The sequence below is a fragment of the Chelonoidis abingdonii genome, chromosome 13 (genome assembly GCF_003597395.2).
Source record: "Chelonoidis abingdonii isolate Lonesome George chromosome 13, CheloAbing_2.0, whole genome shotgun sequence".
NCBI lineage: Eukaryota > Metazoa > Chordata > Testudines > Testudinidae > Chelonoidis > Chelonoidis abingdonii.
In genome coordinates, this window is record NC_133781.1 from 17,876,177 (window position 1) to 17,893,925 (window position 17,749).

The 17,749-nt window shown below is 45.9% G+C and overlaps 1 protein-coding gene across 1 annotated transcript in view; it reads right to left on the reverse strand.

The window, feature by feature from the left end:
- The window catches only part of LLGL2 (LLGL scribble cell polarity complex component 2), a 54,892-nt gene extending 39,960 nt beyond the window's left edge, over window positions 1-14,932 (reverse strand). The window contains exon 1 of the mRNA XM_032792916.2: window positions 14,795-14,932. The gene's annotated coding sequence lies outside the window, so the exon portion shown is untranslated. The remainder of the gene's footprint in view (window positions 1-14,794) is intronic.
- Between the last annotated feature and the right edge of the window lie 2,817 nt (window positions 14,933-17,749).

A 17,749-nucleotide genomic window follows, 5' to 3' on the forward strand; every position in this document is an offset into this window, starting at 1 on the left:
GTTAGGTTCATTATTAACCTGTTTTTGTAAAACATCAAGCTTAATCCTCTACTAAGGGGGAAGAGAATAGTGCACCTGTTCCTCAGTGCAGTGCTACAAGAGAGTATAGTTTTCTGTACCGTGTAATTCTACCACTTCACCAAAACTAAGATCCGCTCAGAGCACCTAATGCAGAAATAAAAAGCCCTGCCCTAGCATACCAGCAATAACACTTGGGACAGCAGGATATGGATTCTAGTATTCAGCCATTGCTGGAAAAGTAGCACCGTATGTGTCTCTCCAGGGCAGAAAGGAGTATGGCAAATGGGTAGAACTTGAAGATTCAGACCTAGGGTGTGGACTTTTCCCAAGGAAGGGGTGTGTACATATGTGGAGCAAGGTGGGAATTTATAGTGCGATGTTTCCAGAAAGTTTAAAATGAATGTCAGAACTTGCCAGGAAGAAGACTGATTTTTTATATCTGTGCCCCAGATTACATGGGGCCTGGGACATTTGACTCAAATCACTGGCCTGGACGAGTAATTGAAAGCACTGTCCACCCACAATGAGCTCTGAGAAGGAGCAGAAAGCCTTCGCAGCCCCTTGGTGCTTCTATTACCCCACTTCTATACAAACAAGTGGGAATCCATCTCTGCATTCTTGTTAATAATGAGGTCATCAACCAAAGGCCATAAATCAGCCAGTCATTCCTGCAGGATTTTTTATTATACCTCCCAGCAAGGCCAGCAGAAATGAAAATTTAAACAGCAAACTGAAAATACAAAACTGACAAAATCAGCAAGTTCTGGTGAGCGAACAGCTCTGTCTTTTCTTCATGTCAGATATTAAGGTGTAATCCCAATGTACAGACCTGGGTTTGCGCCTACACTTGCCACTAGACGGTGGGATACTTCAGTGTTGCTAGCATGTAGAAGGTTGGTTTGGGTGGAGCACCATTTGGATTGGTTAAGGAAAGAGGGAGCAAAGGGATGGATTAGGCAGATGTATCAGTAAGATTCTGACAGAAGCTTAGAGCAGGCTGAGATAGTCCATGAATAACTGAGAGCATCGTTACTAGTACAGCAATATCTAGTCTGATTTTCAGAGATGCCAAGGACCTGCACCTCCTTTCTACTAACTTCAGTGGAGTTATGGGTGCTCAGCACTTCTGAAAGTCAAAGTTATAGCAATTAGCCCCAGAACAATCCCAGAGCTCAGCCTGCAACATCTCTAATCAAGCACACAATACATTTTCAGGTGCACAAACAAAAAAAAAAAAGGAACACACCATGATCTCCTTGCTCCCCCAGTATCTAGAGATATCAGAAGGTACCACCTAATCATCAGCTTTCCTTGAATGGTCCCTTACAATATGAGCTAACTACTTGTGCAAAACAATCTGTTCCACCTTGCATTTTGCTGTGACACTGGGAGCACCTTTCCCAGACCTGAAGAGGAGCTCTGTGGCTCGAAAGCTCGTCTGGCACCCCAACAGGAAGTTGATCCAATAAAAGATATTACCTCACACATCTCGTCTCTCTAACATCCTGTGACCAACACAGCTACAACTACAAAGCATACAGCTTTTCAATTGTCATTGCTGCATGCTTTCTTCCCTATCCATTCCCCGCTGGCAGAGAAGGGAGAGTCAACCTGAGCTGCTTGGCATATTTGTATGCCATCAGAGCACTAGCAGGTGTGAAGAAATGGTGCCCAGCTGTCTGATACAGAAACCTTGACAGCAGGGAATATCAAAATAAAAGGGGAGAGGACGTAGCCAAAAAACAGGAACACATTTAAAAAACAAAGTCTCTGCAAGGTGATCTGAAAACCACCAAATAAATCTAAGATTAGAGCCCATGTAACAAATCCTTTCACCAGGTTTGCATGATACAATTCTCAGAGAAGAGTCCAACATCTCAGTACATGGCTCTCTCTATGGATCAGCGTTCACCTTGCACTCCCTTTCAGTACCCAAGACAGAGAAGCTAATGATCCAAACATCGGACCAAATTGGGTGATGAATCCTGGTCACATGCCTCTAAGGCACATTGCGCATATACTAAGAAGAAGTGAGAAGCTGCTGTAGAAGTGACAACCTGTTGTGCTATGCAAGGAAAGAGTATCACACCCATATGCAGTAACTTTGGCCTTAGCCAGACAGGGAAAGTAAAAATGGGAAAGGGTGTGTCTCTGGCAATCAATATCCTGGGCCAGTGAAACCAGGAAAACCCACACAGAAACTTCAAGTAACTAGTTCAAAGTAACTGGTTTTACAAGTATGGGGAAAGGAGACTTCCATGTGCCAACAAGGCAGCACAGACAAATACTCACAGTAAACAAAGGCGAGAAAGCAAAGGAAAGAGGGGTTCTTTTGAAAGGACAGATAAATACAGCTGCCCAGGTCCTATAACAAAATTTAGGAATGATAAATCACATCTAACACATGCTGCTTATACATGCTTATGCCAAGAGAGGTAGCATTCACAATCCAGCCCACGCTGACCTGTTAAACCGACTAAGGAACTTAATAATAGTTGGCATCAAGGAATCTAATAGCAACTGGCACCAAGGTACATCACTTTGCAAAGCGATGCACGCTGCAGTCAAAGGAAATTTGCCAAAAAGAATGACAATTCCACATAATCTGCATCATCTTGTCTCCTAGGTGCATATTTCCTTTTTGCCAGCCCAATTTCTCTCGCAAATGCCCTTCTCTGACATCTTATATAAAACTGCAGCCATATGTGCTCAGCAATTACAGAACATAGACACGAATACCCTTCACTGCAGACAGCATGTGGTAGTAGCTGTGGCCACTAGTAGCCAGAGTGGAGCCTCTGAAGCCATGTCTTCTTTGTGTGCAGTTGACACTGTTCTATTTTGCAGGGTATTAAAGCCTACAAGAAAATGCAAGATCAGCCTCTTACCAGAAGCTACATGCTCATTAGCAGCACTACATCTTCTCTGAGTAAAGTCTGCCTCTCAGCTGAAGAGAATCTGATGTCAGTCCATCTGCAGGTAATAATACCCCAGAGTCCAGTCCATCTTGACTATGAACAAGTTGAAACATAACACGTGACAGACAAACCACCTTGCAGCCAGGCTCATAATGGGCCACTTAAAGCTAGCTCCTTTAGCGTCCCTGGCTCTATGCTCAGACAAATATTATGAGATGCCCTCCTCCGCTGAGTTCAATTAGACTCAGCCACAAGGCTATTACTCTTCATTGTTCACACAGTATGGCAGGGCGAGTCCGAGCTGTGAGAGGATCCGGTTTCCACTCAGTACAGACACTCAAACAGCTATTAGCATCAAACACAAACTTTTAGATGCCAAAAATTCACAGCAGGCACATATGCCACATGGTTCAAAACAGGCTGATACTTAAGTGAAGAAGCCAGAATGTTCATATGCAACTTACATGCGTGTTTACTCAGAGCACACAGGATGGGGTGTAGAACAGGGGAGAGAGTACACTTCCCAAACAGCCTTTGTTCAGGTTAAGTCGCCCTTCCAACTTCTCCCCTTGTCAACAGTTCAAAGCTTGGCAAATAACATGCTCTAGGCCAGGGCATACCAAGACCATTTAGAGATTTCAAGGCTTCAGGTCTCCTGCTTGTTGTTCTTTCCCCTCTCCCCCCTCCTCCCCAAAGGGATCCTCCCATGTGAGATTTCTATCTATGCAGCTAACAGTAAGGCATTGTTCCTGTTAAAGATAAGTGGCAGCAAGCCCTTCTCCCCAGCCAAGCTTTGTTTACACCACAAGGATTTACTACTCTTATCATCGCAGCAACTGCCAACAAGGTCTCACCTATACTAGACTCTCTCTATACTACCAGAAGTTTCCCAGTACTCCTAGGACCAATACAGCTCTGCCAGTGGTAGCAATAGTGGGAATGCTACAGTAGACTCTCTCTCAGCAAGGTTAGAGGAAAGCCAGTCTACACTAGCAGTTCTGCCATTGTTCACAATTGTCGTAGAAGTGCTGGGATGTTTAGGAAGAAAGGCTAACGCAAACATGCCCCATCTATGCCACTGCATGAACAGGAACAACAGTCTAAGAATTAGGGTAGATATGCCTGAGACCAGGTTTTCATGATCACCACTGTAATAAAGGTGCTGATTTCTTCTACAAGTTCCAGCATCTAATGACAGTTCTATGCATCTCAAAATTCCAGAGAATCAGATGGTGTATGTGGCCCCTTTAAAAAAAAAAAAAAAAAAAAAAAGGGTTTAAATCTGGTTGAATGACTTCTGAGAGACTCTAGGGGTGGTTTATTGGGAGGGAAATTCAAAGAGAAGATAGACCATTGTAAGTAATATTCTCCTAGAGTGGGAGGATGCCCAGAAGGGGAAAAAAAAAAAAAAAAAGAGAACTAGACTGCAAATTAGGAGGTGTAAATTCTATTCCCAATTCTGCCACTGACTTGATGTGACTTTGGGCAAGTCACTTCACCTTTCTATCTGTCAGTTTCTCTACAATGCTTACCCACTTAATTCACATGCTGTTGTGAGCACCCATTCTGTCTTGCAAAGCTTTGGACTACTGACATATGAATGCCAAGTCAGCACAGCAAATGCCATAGAAAGCTACTCCTCATCTCTAAAAGAATCTCTTAACATTAGAGGGCAAGAGAGCTGCACTCAGCTACCAATGTTTAAGGTTACTGTGTTTAAGGGAGCTCAACTCTCCAGGCATAGATAATAAAATCTGCTAGAGGTGGTCAAGTGTGAAATGGTTACTGAACTTAAGCACACCATTTCCCAATTTTTAGTATGGAAAAAGGATCAATATAATTTGATTATACAAACCCTTGCAGTATTCTAAAATTCCAATTGTCATCACTGGCACTGCTACCGTCTAAATTCAGGGCGGATTGATTTAAATCAAAACAATTTAAATTACTGATTGAATTCATTATTAAAATCGGTTATCAGGAAACCTTGATTTAAATCATTGATTTTAATAGTGTTTTTCTTTTGTACTTCTTGTCCTAAAGAATAGTTATTAATGAGAATCAACCATAAAAACATGATGGAATTGCAACTAAACATAGCCTTTACACTAAACATGGGGTTTCTTATTGCAAACCAGGAAGATATATTGTATGTCTACCCATTTATTTAAGCAACCACATAGCTTAATTTACATTTATTCAGATTATTAATTTTTACATTTTATTATGTTAGAAAATGGTGAATAATGCATTTATTTACTGGATGACTAATTTTTTTTACCTGTGCTTTGTGTCAAGCTCTATTTGGATAGGAATTCAAATCCAATTAAAAATGCCAGAAACCCCACAGCATTTCAAAGTTGGTTAATTAAGTAAATAAATCTACTTTAAATGTGCTGAATACATAAAAGAGTTTAGCAAAACATGTTTTGCATTTAAAACTGATTTATTAAACAACAGAAGCATTATCTGTAGTTAGTGAAATGAACTAATGGTGATGAGAAAATGTCCTTCAAGATTTTAGAACTAGTAGATCATAGATTAGAATAAATTTAGGCCTTAACATACATTGTCATAGTTTCAAATAGATTTCTTTTTTAAAATAAACTTATTTAATTTACATAAAAATCCAATTTAAATAAAAACTTAAAAAAAAATAAATCTATTTTTATCCTCTCTGCTACAATGTATCCAAGCTGCTACAGCAACAACTGGTTGCCAAATGAGATACTGCCCACTCTTCTGCAGTATTACAAAGCAGCAGAGAGGTCTGAATAAAGGAACAGTTGCAGAATGTAAAGAGCTTGGAGATCTCAGAGATGCCACTCTAGCTTACAAGTCTTTGACACAAGGCAGGGATTTTCCAGACCATCTTCCAAGAACAAGATATTTAATCTAGTAGTGGTCAGTGTATGTCTACACTACCTGCCGGATTGACAGGTAGCGATTGATCCAGTAGAGGTCGATTTATTGTGTCTTTGACCCCCAACTGCTCTCTTGTCGACTCCTGTACTCCACCACTGCAAGAGGCGCAGGTGGAGTTGACAGGGGAGCAGCAGCAGACAACTCACCACAGTGAAGACACTGTGGTGAGTAGGACTAAGTACGTTGACTTCAGCTATATTAGTCACATAGCTGAAGTTGCGTAATTTAGATCGATTTCCCCCTACCCCCAGTGTAGACCAGGCCTAAGTCAAAGGAGAGATATTTTAGGTTGAATATCAGGAAAACTTTACTGGAAGTGAAATCTATTAGACTGTAAGAAAAACTCAAGTGATGGAGAAGTGTCTTGTAAAGAACAATTCTGCACTAGCAAGGAGAAGGACTGAAGGATTCGACAGGTTTTCCCATCCAAGTCTACTTTAACTTCTATGATTCTGCAGAAGTTAAACAGTCAAAAGTATAACCTAACAGTCATTAAATGCAACAGCAGGCAGTGCTCTATCCTCTACCCTCTCACTATGCACACATACACATCACGAGATTTGAAGCTTCCAAGATGGGTTCCTCAGGCAATCTTGAAAGGTAAAGGAAAAATGATCAAGTCAATCATGCAAGCTCATACACTACCACAGCACAGTGCTAAAACCTACTAAAAACTGCCAAATCCTTCTGAGTCCAGAAATACGGTCCAAACCTCTTGTATTAAGCTTCCTTTGTACCCTCTATGTCACGGTAATATTGGAATACATGAGGTTTCAGAAAAGTATGTTATGAAGAGAAATTGATTGGATGTAATGCAGAGCTCTTGGTACACTCTCCCAATAAAATGGATTACTAAAGGAAAGGAGGAAGGTATGGTATCTTGATTGCAATAACGTTTTTAGGCCAGAAATATGGTGGGTCTATTGCGGACATCAAAAAGGCCCCTTATTACCACAGCAGCACCAAAAGGAAAGATGTAGAAGAAAATTCTAACTACTTGCTGATGACTTAAATCCTCATACACATATATAAAAAAAAAAAAAAAAATTCCCCTCTCACCCCTATGGGTGGTATGTGTCTTCCTCAACCTCAGGTCCTCTATATTCCTTCTTCTGATGTTGCTGTCACTTGGCACTGCTATATCTATCACCACCGCTGTCTTCTGGTCCTTGTCTATTACCACGATGTCTGGTTGATTGGCCAGTACCTGCCTGTCCGTCTGGATCTGGAAGTCCCACAGAATCTTAGCCCTGCTATTCTCCACAACCTTCTGTGGAATCTCCCATCTGGTCTTGGGAGGGTCTAGCCCATACGCTGTGCAGATGTTCCTGTACACAATGCCAGCCACTTGGTTGTGCCGTTCAGTGTATGCTGTTCCTGCCTGCATCTTACATCCTGCCACTATGTGTTGGACTGTCTCTGAGGCCTCTCTGCACAGTCTGCACCTTGGGTCCTCTCTAGTGTGGTAGACCCCTGCTTCAATGGATCTGGTGCTCAGTGCCTGTTCCTGTGCTGCTATGATCAGTGCCTCAGTGCTGTCTTTTAGTCCAGCCCTTTCCAGCCACTGGTAGGATTTCCCAATGTCAGCCACCTCAGCTATCTGTCGATGGTACATCCCATGCAGGGTCTTGTCTTGCCATGGCACTTCTTCTGCTTGGTCTTCCTCCCATGTCTGCTGCTGCCTCAGGCATTCTCTCAGCAGCTCATCTTTGGGGGCCATCTTACTGATGTACTCCTGGATGTTCCGGGTTTCGTCCAGGACAGTGGCTTTGACGCTCACCAAGCCCCGCCCGCCTTCTTTCCGGCTGGTATACAGTCTCTGGGTGTTGGACTTGGGGTGGAAACCTCCGTGCATTGTGAGGAGCTTCCGGGTCTTCACATCGGCAGCCTCCATGTCCTCCTTTGGCCAGCTCACTATACCGGCAGGGTATCTGATGACCGGCAGGGCGTATCTGTTGATGGCGTGGATCTTGTTCTTCCCACTGAGCTGGCTCTTCAGGACCTGTCTTATCCTTTGGTGATACTTGGATGTTGCTGTCTTCCTTGCCTCCTCATCGTGGTTTCCATGTGACTGTGGGACGCCAAGGTACTTGTAGCTGGTCTGTATGTCTGCTATGTGGCCCGCTGGTAGTTCCACCCCATCAGTCTTGACTACCTTCCCTCTTCACTACCATCCGGCCACACTTCTCCAGTCCGAATGACATCCCGATATCCTCACTGTAGATCCGCGTCAGGTGGATTAGCGAGTCGATGTCTCGTTCATTCTTAGCATACAGCTTGATGTCATCCATGTAGAGGAGGTGGCTGATGGTAGTTCCACTCCTGAACCTGTACCCGTATCCAGTCCTTGTGATTATCTGGCTGAGGGGGTTTAAGCCTATGCAGAACAGCAGCGGGGACAGTGCATCACCTTGGTATATGCCGCACTTGATGGCCACTTGTGCAAGCTGCCTTGAGTTGACTTCCAGTGTGTGTCTTCCATAGTCCCATTGAGTTCTTGAGGAAGGTCCTTAGTGTCCTGTTGACTTTGTATAGCGCCAGACATTCACAGATCCACGTGTGCGGCATTGAGTCGTAGGCTTTCCTGTAGTCAATCCAGGCTGTGCTCAGATTGGTCTGTCTAGACCTTGAGTCTTGGGCGACTGCTCTATCTATGAGCAACTGGTGTTTTGAGCCTCTGGTGTTGTTCCCAATGCCCTTCTGAGCTGTGCTCATGTACTGGCCCATATGGTCCTGTAGCTTGGCGGCTATGATGCCTGATAGGACTTTCCATGTTGTGGGGAGGCAGGTTATTGGCGGTAGTTGGACGGTTCTGTTCCCTTGCAGGGGTCTTTCATGATCAGCACTGTCCTTCCTTGTGTTAGCCAGTTTGGGTGGGAGCCTGCTGCTAGCAGCTGGTTCATCTGTGCTGCTAGGCGTTCATGCACTGCTGTTAGTTTCTTTAGCCAGTAGGTGTGGATCATGTCTGGTCCCAGGTGCTGTCCAGCTCTTCATGTTCTTGACCCGCTGCTGGATGTCTTCTACTGTGATGGTGACTGGTTTCTGTTCTGGGAGATTGCTGTGCTCTGTTCTCAGGTCCTGCAGCCACTTTGCACTGGTGTTATGAGTCTTCTCTTTCTCCCATATGTTCTTCCAGTACTGTTCAGTTTCTGCTGCTGGTGGCTCTGCTGTTATTGTGTTGTTGCACTGCAGTTGGGAGTACACCTTGGATGGTTCTTTGGAGAACAGGGCATTTACTTTTTTGCCTCTGCTTCTCTAGTGTATCTCCTTAGCCTGGTAGCCAGTGCTGTGAGCCTTTGTTTAGCAGTCTCTAGGGCTTCAGATGGAGTCAGGCCCTTGTATTTTTTCAGTAGCCGAGTCTTATCCTTAATCTCTACACCCTTCTGTAGTTCCACCAGCTGACTAACTTCTCTCCGAGTCGCCTTGATCTTATCCTCCAACCTCATTTTCCAGGGTGGGTACATACTGTTGTTCTTCTTGATCGTGTAGCCAAGCATCTCCAGGATTACAGAGGCTGTAGCGTATACCAGTTCATTGGTTTGAGTTATGGTGGTAGTAGGGATTGTCATGAGGGCTCTATTGCATCTTCTAACATACTATCTGATGGTACTTCTCCACTGAGCCTTGGTAATCGGGTCTCGAGGATTGACTGTAGCTAGTTTCTCCATGATCTTATGCCTCATATCAGCTGCTGTGCTCTGCAATGGAGGGGGTGGCAGTGAAGTTTCAGCTTCAGGTGTGGGCTGCACATCCACTTGTTCTTCCAGGTCTTCTTGAGTCTGGATGTAATGTGGAGTTGGTCTATCTCAAGCTGTGAGAGCAGCTTCCTCTTTACTATGTTGAAGCGTTGGGTAACTAGCTGTTTCTCAGTAAGTGTGGATGTAGGTCTTTTGTCCATCCACAGTCCCCTCATACGTTTCATATATCCCCTCTCATTAGGTCTACTGTTGTAGTAGTATTCCATCAATTCCAGGTTCTCTTGTCTCGTCCATGAATGATTTGTTCCTGTAGCCCACTTATCGTCAGATTGTCCTGGTTCCTCAACAACATCTGGCGCGGACCTTGTTAATCCAGGCGACGTCCAAGCCGGCATAACTCTCCTAGTTCATGTCACTCTCATATTTGAGGTAGGCAGGTGAAGCGTTAGGGGGTCTTTTTGCCCAAGGACCCCTACTGGAAAGTTGGGGACCAACCGGGATTTGAACCCCGGTCTCTCGTATCAAAGGGCGGTCTCCCGTATCAAAGGGTGGCGCTCTTAACCACTACACTACACTAGACACACACACACACCCACACCCGTGCAACCCATACAGGGTATCAAACGTTATATCCCATACTCAAAGGGGACAAAACCCTGAAAGAAATCTTTCCTGATCCCACTCATCTGGCCTTCAAACACCACCCAAATGTCTCTAAGCTCACCATCAGAAGCAAGCTCCCCACAGACCAAGACACATGAACTAAAAGCAACACCAGGCTCTGCCAGAACAGATGCAAAACCTCTAGACAGATCTCCAATGCTACGATGTCAACACCCCCCACCCACCACATTTTTCATGATCCATGGGTCCTACGCATGCCTATCACAACATATGGCACACCTCATCCAATTCACTAAATGCCCCAACAACAACATGGATGAAACCAAACAGTCATGCTCTCAAATGAACTCTCACAGAAAAACAATAAGACAAAAAACGCCAAATCACTTTTCACAAAGCGATCACTCTATATCTGACCTCACAGTCCTCATCCTCAAAGGAAACCCACACAACACTTTCAAAAGATGAACCCAGGAGCTTACATTCATAATTTTGGCTAGATACTAAAAACCATGGACAGACCAGACACTGGATTTACAGTTTATTACCAAAATCTGTAACCCATTTTAGTGGGCCTCTCCCACTCTTTTCTCTTCCCCATTATGTCTGGAAAGATGTTAACAAGCCATTTCACTTTGAACTGTCTCTTGAAATGTGTGTTAACTACTTATGTTAAACAATCTGTTCCATTTTGCATTTATCTGTGACACACAAAGTAGATTTCTCAGACCCGAATAAGAGCTCTGTAGGCTAGAAAGCTTGTCTCTCACCAAGAGAAGTTGGTCCAATAAAAGTTACTGCCTCACCCATCTTGTCTCCCTCATCTCCTTGGATCAACATAGCTACAACACTGCATACAACATGGCTGAAGGAATCTTGTAAATATTCTGAAGATCAAGTACACAGTTCTATCTATGTATGCCTAGAAAGCCTATCACCATAATATCTGGGCAATCTGCACAGATTGAGGAAAAAAATCACTGTACATATGGACCATCTTTGCTCTTTCTTTGGCAAGATTGTGTTTCTAGGAATCATGCCGTGTAAGATGTAGGAAGGTGGGAGATATCACCTGTAATCTTTTGTAGGGAGAGGGAAAAGCTGATCTACAAAGAGGTCAGCCTTACATTGGAAAGTAAAAGGTGAGATGTGCATATCCTGATCCCCGGAAGCAAGATGTTCAACAGCCCAGGGCATTTCACCAAATATCCTGCCTCTGGCACTCATCCTCATCCTGGGCTCTGTCAGTCATAGCATTCCTATTGGCTGATGCGTTCTCAGTTGGCTACACAGAGGGTAAGGTTGTCAGTGGCTGGGTCACAATTCAAGGGTTTTCAGTTATTGGTATTTCACTCATTCTCCCCTTGCCACATATCCTACCCTTCATATGAGCATAAAGCTTTTTGTACTGTTATCTACTTCAGAAATCTAATCTGAGAAATGTACTGTAAGGGCTCTACTCTAGTAACACTAATATATATATGCATCAGAGAATCTCTAACTGCTTTACAAACATTATGGCCATGTCTACACTATGATGCTATAGCTACATATCCATGGCACTGTAGTTAGGCAGCTGTAACCTCATAGTATAGATGCAGATTACAGCAACAGAAGAGACTTTTCACGTCCTTGTAGGAAAGATAGCAAGGTTGATGGGAGCTTTCTTCCCCTTACCTAGCTGTGGATATGTCTACACTGCCCATGTTACAATGCGGCCACGACAGCGCTGTGACAGGGGCAGTGTAGTCATGCTTTATCGCTGCAGAGAAAGCTCTCTCATGGATAAAAAATAACCACCCCGAATGAGGGGTGGTAGTTTTATCACCAGGAGTGTGGCTTCCGGCAATAAAGCACGGTCTATATTGGTGCTTTTCAGCACTAAAACTTGTGTCGCTCAGGGGTATGTGTTTTCATACCCCTGAACAACTAACATTTTAGCGCTAAAGTGGCAGTGCTGTGTCTACACAAGGGGCTAGGTCAGCATAGCTATGGCGCTCCAGGCGTGGATTTTTCACGCCGCTGAGCGCTTTATCAGTGTCGACGACCTAAGTTTTATATACAGACCAGGCCTAAGCCACATCAAACAGAAGTGAAGTATTATTAACCCAATTACAGATGGGGAACTGGAAGCAGAGAGGTTACAGGACTTGTTCAATCTCACACAGGAAGTCAGCGGCACAGTATGAAACAGCACTCAGGAATATAGATTCCCATTGTGCTACCTAATGGTTGTTGCAGGGCACCTGCCCTATACCATGTGAAATGCATTCCAAAAGCTGTCACAAATCTTACTGCAAGTTTGGGGAAAAATTTAAATTGAACGCACTCCAGATTTAGTCATTAAAAGCAGGGATTAACACACAAATACACTAATCGAGCATGCCAAAGGATAAAGAACAGGTAGTTATTTACCATTTCTATTTAATCTAAGTTTAGAGCCTAGATAACAAGGATGAAGACCTACAAAGCCAAATTACTAGCAGCAATGACACTTTAGAATGTCAGAGGGCAAGTAGCTTGTTCAATTTAATGTATTACATTATTACCTGTGCCTAAGGACATAATATTATATGCTCCCCTATCTCCTGCCAGGTAGCCCCGGAAGGAAAAACTAAGTGGGCGGATGACTGTACTCGACCTACACAAAACTAATATTTATATTTATGCCTCAGGGAAACGTAAACCCTGAATTACTCTGTAATCAATCAACAATTAAACTAGGGAAGCTACAGCAAAGCGCTGAGGTTTCTCATAGGTGCAAGGGAGAAACTCCACTGGGAGAGAAGCTTGCAGTCATTGCTTACATGTCTACTGAAGAACACATGCAGTAAATTAAGCCTGTTGGGAGCAAAAACGTAAAGCTTGGAATCTTAACAGAAGTTGGAGGAAGATAACGTCCAATACTCTGAAATGCATCCAGCTTCAAGCATTATCCAGAGGGAGCTTCAGACATAGGCTGGATAGGCAACCACCTACAGTAGCAATTCTGAGAGCATTTCTACCACAAGCAGCCACATGGCCAGAAGGTACCAGTGCTTTCAAACTATGCCAAGAATACAGGCTGTGGCAAGGCAGGGCCAGCCAGAAGACTCTGTCCTTCAGGACTCCGCCTCCAGGAGCACCAGGCTGCAGGAAGAAGCTAGCAACCTAGGGATATGCCTACACTGCAATTAAAAACTCACAACTGGCCTATGCCAGCTGACTTGGGTTAAGGGGCTGTTAATTGCAGTGTAGACATTTGGGCTGGAGCTGGAGCCCAGGCTCTAGCACTCTGTGTGGTGGGAGAGTCCCAGAAGACTGGCCAAATGTCTACTCAGCAATTAAACAGCACCTTAGTCCAAACCCAAGTCAGCTAGTATGGGCCAGCCATGGATGTCTAATTGCATTGTAGACATTCCCTACAGAGGACAAGCTCCTCACTCCAGCATGGGAGTGAGACAGGAGAAGCAAGATGGGATGGACGCAGGTATGTCATGTGATAGACACCCTTTTGTCTTTGGGAAAGGGACACCAAAAATAATTATTTGCCTAGTTCATTAACACATTGCTAGCTGGACTATTACACCATTGGCTGGAATATATACCTGCCAAAAGGCCACTGATGACTAAAATAGACGGCAGAATGTACTCAGACATCAAAGTATTCAGGTTTCACTCAAACAAATCTGCTTGAGGACTGAAGTTCTCCCCTGATCTGGCAGCTATGCCTTCCCTCAGACATGATACACTTATAATTTATTTTAGTCTTGACAATAAATGAGCCTATTTGATTTGGGTCTTGCTTGTCTTTGAAGCCATTTCGCTCCCTAAACACCATTTTCTGTGACTGAGACTGGCTGTATGAACGCAGATGTGCACTATGGGGGAGGGGAGAGCAGAGGTAGGGTGTTCTATGGGGTAAAGTCCCAGCACTCTGGAATCTGCTCCTGTTGCTGGTTGGTCAGAGGACACATTCGTTCACCTCTAAGACATGCTACAAGACCTTTTGTTGTGCAGATGATGCAAGTGAGCCCAGCCCTTTCTGCGAGCGTCAGTTATTGTGGCAATTCGTTTCTGTCAAGTATTCTGAAGTAGTGAAAACGGGTACAAAGATAAGTGCCAGGAGCACAGATTTATAAATCAAACACATCCACGCAGTTTAGATAGAGAACCAATTGCAGTCCCTCCTCCAGAGCGGATTTCCGCCCCAGCCAGCGCCTACCTGCTGGGGCAACTTCCCATCACCTCTCACCCGGCCTCCCTAAGAGGAGCGGCAGGCCCAGGGGAGAGCTCCCCAGCCCCACTGCAGGGATCCAGGGTTTCTCCCCACAGTTGCGCGAGGCTCAGCGCGCCCCTGGCTGACCCCAGGGGCGGCCTCAAGCCCGCCCCCGGCCCGGGGTCCCACTCCGCGGGACCAGCCCCATTCGCCACGGTCCCACCCGCAGCCCCCCTGCTCGCCGGCGGAGCCCGGAGCCCTTGGCTCATAGGCCCAGGGCGGGACCGCGGGCAGGTGAGGGCCCCGCAGGACCGTGACGCCCGGCACCGTGACCCTCAGCCCCCCCACCCCCGGACCAGGGGGGTGTCGGTCCTTTGTGCCCCTCTCCCCCGGCATGGCCCCCCATTCACCTGAGCGGCGCTGGCTGGACCGGCCGGGCCCGGAGGAGGCCGCGGGCTGTAGTGTCCCCTGCAACCGGCTCGTGGGCCACGGGCTCCTCCGCTAGCGCCGCCGCCGCCTCTCCTTCCCGGACACCTCCCGGAGGGGGCGGGGCTCCCCGGATATGCAAATAAGTGGGCGTGACCACGCGGCTCCTTGAGCCCCGTCTGCCCCACGTGCTTATGAATAATTCACACGGCCACCTCCCTCTCCGAGCCAATCAGGAGGCAGCAAGCCCTGCTCATGAATACGGCCTCAGGGCAGCCGCCCTGTTCAAATGGAGTTGACTGTTAATACATCGGTGAATATTAACAAGCTAATTGATATTGATACACGGTGAATGCTAATCAGCTCATGAATACTAATAAGACGTGGCCCCGCCCACCCCGCTGTACTTTGGCTCACCTGCCGGCCGCAGCACGCCGCCAGCCTCGCCCCGTTTCCATCCGCGCCCACGGAAGCAATAGCCACTAGGCTGCACTGCACCCCGTCCAGCACGAGCACGGACAGGGAAAAGCCCAGCACCCAGGGCTGGACCGTGGTCCCTGAGCTTTAGGGTGACCACATAGCTAGTGTGAAAAATCAGGACGGGGGTGGGGGGGGGGGAGTAATAGGCACCTATATAAGGCAGAACCCCAAATATCAGGACTGTCCCTATAAAATTGGGACATCTTTCACCCTAACGGACCCCCTCCAGTCTCACACCAGTATAACTGCCCTAATGTAACTCCTAATTCACACCGTTTGAGATCAGAGCCAGGCCCTAAAGCACAGGGGTTACATGGCACAGGACAACTCAGCCCTAACTACATGGTGCTACACATATCTGCTACGGTAGGGAAAGGTGCCAGGCAGAGCGTGGTCAACTTGGCATCTAGCTAGTCTCCAAAAAGGAAGTAAAGGTAATTTCTGGCAATACACCAGCCCCTTTGCTCCCACCAGCCTTACTGCTTTCCCAGGCACATCTTTCTATGTTAAAAAGAAAATCTTTTACCCTCATCTTACCTGCACTAACCACAAGGGAAATTAACTGATTGTGAGAATGGGATGTACGCAAAAGGGGCTATCAAATGCAGCCTGCAAACTGCAACTTATCTTTGTAACAGTGATCTCAGTGTTACTTTTGGATGGAGCACGTCAGACAAAAGGGATTTTTAACAATGTCCCTTCCCATCCATGGGAACAGTCAAGTTATGGGGCACATGGTTGCACATCCCCACTTCACAATAAGGCACATGTTTAGGCTGACCAGATAGCAAGTGTGAAAAATCTGGACGGGGGTGGGGGGTAATAGGTGCCTATGTGAGAAAAAGATCCAAAAATTGGGGCTATCCCTATAAAATCGGGACATCTGATCATCCTACATATGTTCAAATCTATCCCTGCATAAAAGATTCTTGCATTGTTCATAGGTGGACAAAGCTGATTGGCTGATGATTAAGTAATGATTTATAATTATCCCTGTGATGAGTCAGAGACTTGGAGGTAGCTAGGCCACAGAGCAGACCTGAAGGAGGCAAAAGAAATAAAAGGGATTCAGAAATTTAGTTTCCACAGAATGGTGGAGCTGAATGCAGGGCCGGCGCTTCCATTTAGGTGACCTAGGCAATTGCCTAGGGCACCAGGATTATTGGTGGGTGGCATTTTGCTGGAGGGGGCAGCAGGCGGCTCCGGTGGACCTGCTGCAGTCGTGCCTGCAGACAGTCGGCTACTCCCGCGGCTGCGGTGGACCTCCTGCAGGCACCACTGCGGCAGCTCCACCGGCGCCGCGGACCAGCGGACCCTCCGCAGGCACCACTGTGGCAGCTCCACCGGAGCCGCGGGACCAGGGCTCGGGGCGGCGAAATTGCCGTGCGCCTAGGGTGCTAAAACCCCTAGCGCCGGTCCTGGCTGAATGCGCCATTCCTCTATGGGATTCTGTCCTTTTCATCTTGCTTTTTTACAGACAGCTCCAGTAGTATGAGGACTTCTGTGTTCGCATGAATAGTGAAACTAGACACAGGAAATGACCCTGCCTATCATTCACTTTTTTGTTGTTTTTGTAAACCTTTAGAGAAAGTGGAACACACTCTAGTCAGCACCCTTGGAAAGGTCACATGGGTAGAAGCACCAGGATTGCTAGAAACATCAAGGTATGTGGCTTCATCACAATTTTGCTGAAGAGAACCCATGTCCTAATGTGAGGGGACATTAACTGGTCCAAAATACATGCTATCATGCCACAATGCTGCAAAATAGCAGTCCAATTTTTTAGGTTGCAATGGTATGATGCTGCAACAGGCATTGACCTTATGGGACAAATTCCACAAAGTGGCCACTTTTCATCAGTATTTCAAAAGAGATTATAATTAATATGCCCCTTTCTAGCCCCCTTCTGCCAGCTTGCTGCAACGTCAGATTGTTCAGTGAAACGGGCAGGAGGAGAGTCTGGATATCCATCTGCTTTGTGCTCCAATTCTCACACAAGCATCCAAAGCAGCTGAGCAATACAGCTAGTTTCTCAATCCTCCCCAAAGTGGTTATTAGACTGTAATTGTTTTGTGCTGAGTCAGAGAGTCTTGTCTACTCCAGCAAAACTCATCCCATAGCTCTTGTGAAGTCCATCAAATTTTGCCTTGGAAAGCAAAAGTAAGAAAGTGGACCTTTGAAGTCAACGGGAGTTGGGTCTGCTTAACTCCAGGGATAAATCTGGAGCTCTTTTTTGCTCTATCTGAGAACAGGCAGATCACAGGAGCTCTCCCCACCCTGCCTGAAACATGCAAGAATGCTGAATGAGCAGAATGGAGCCACCGACCTTGTCCAGCCCTTCACATCCCCCAACAGGGTGACCAGATGTCCCGATTTTACAGGTACAGTCCCAATTTTTGGATCTTTTTGTTATATAGGCTCCTATTACCCCCCAGCCCCTGTCCCGATTTTTCACACTT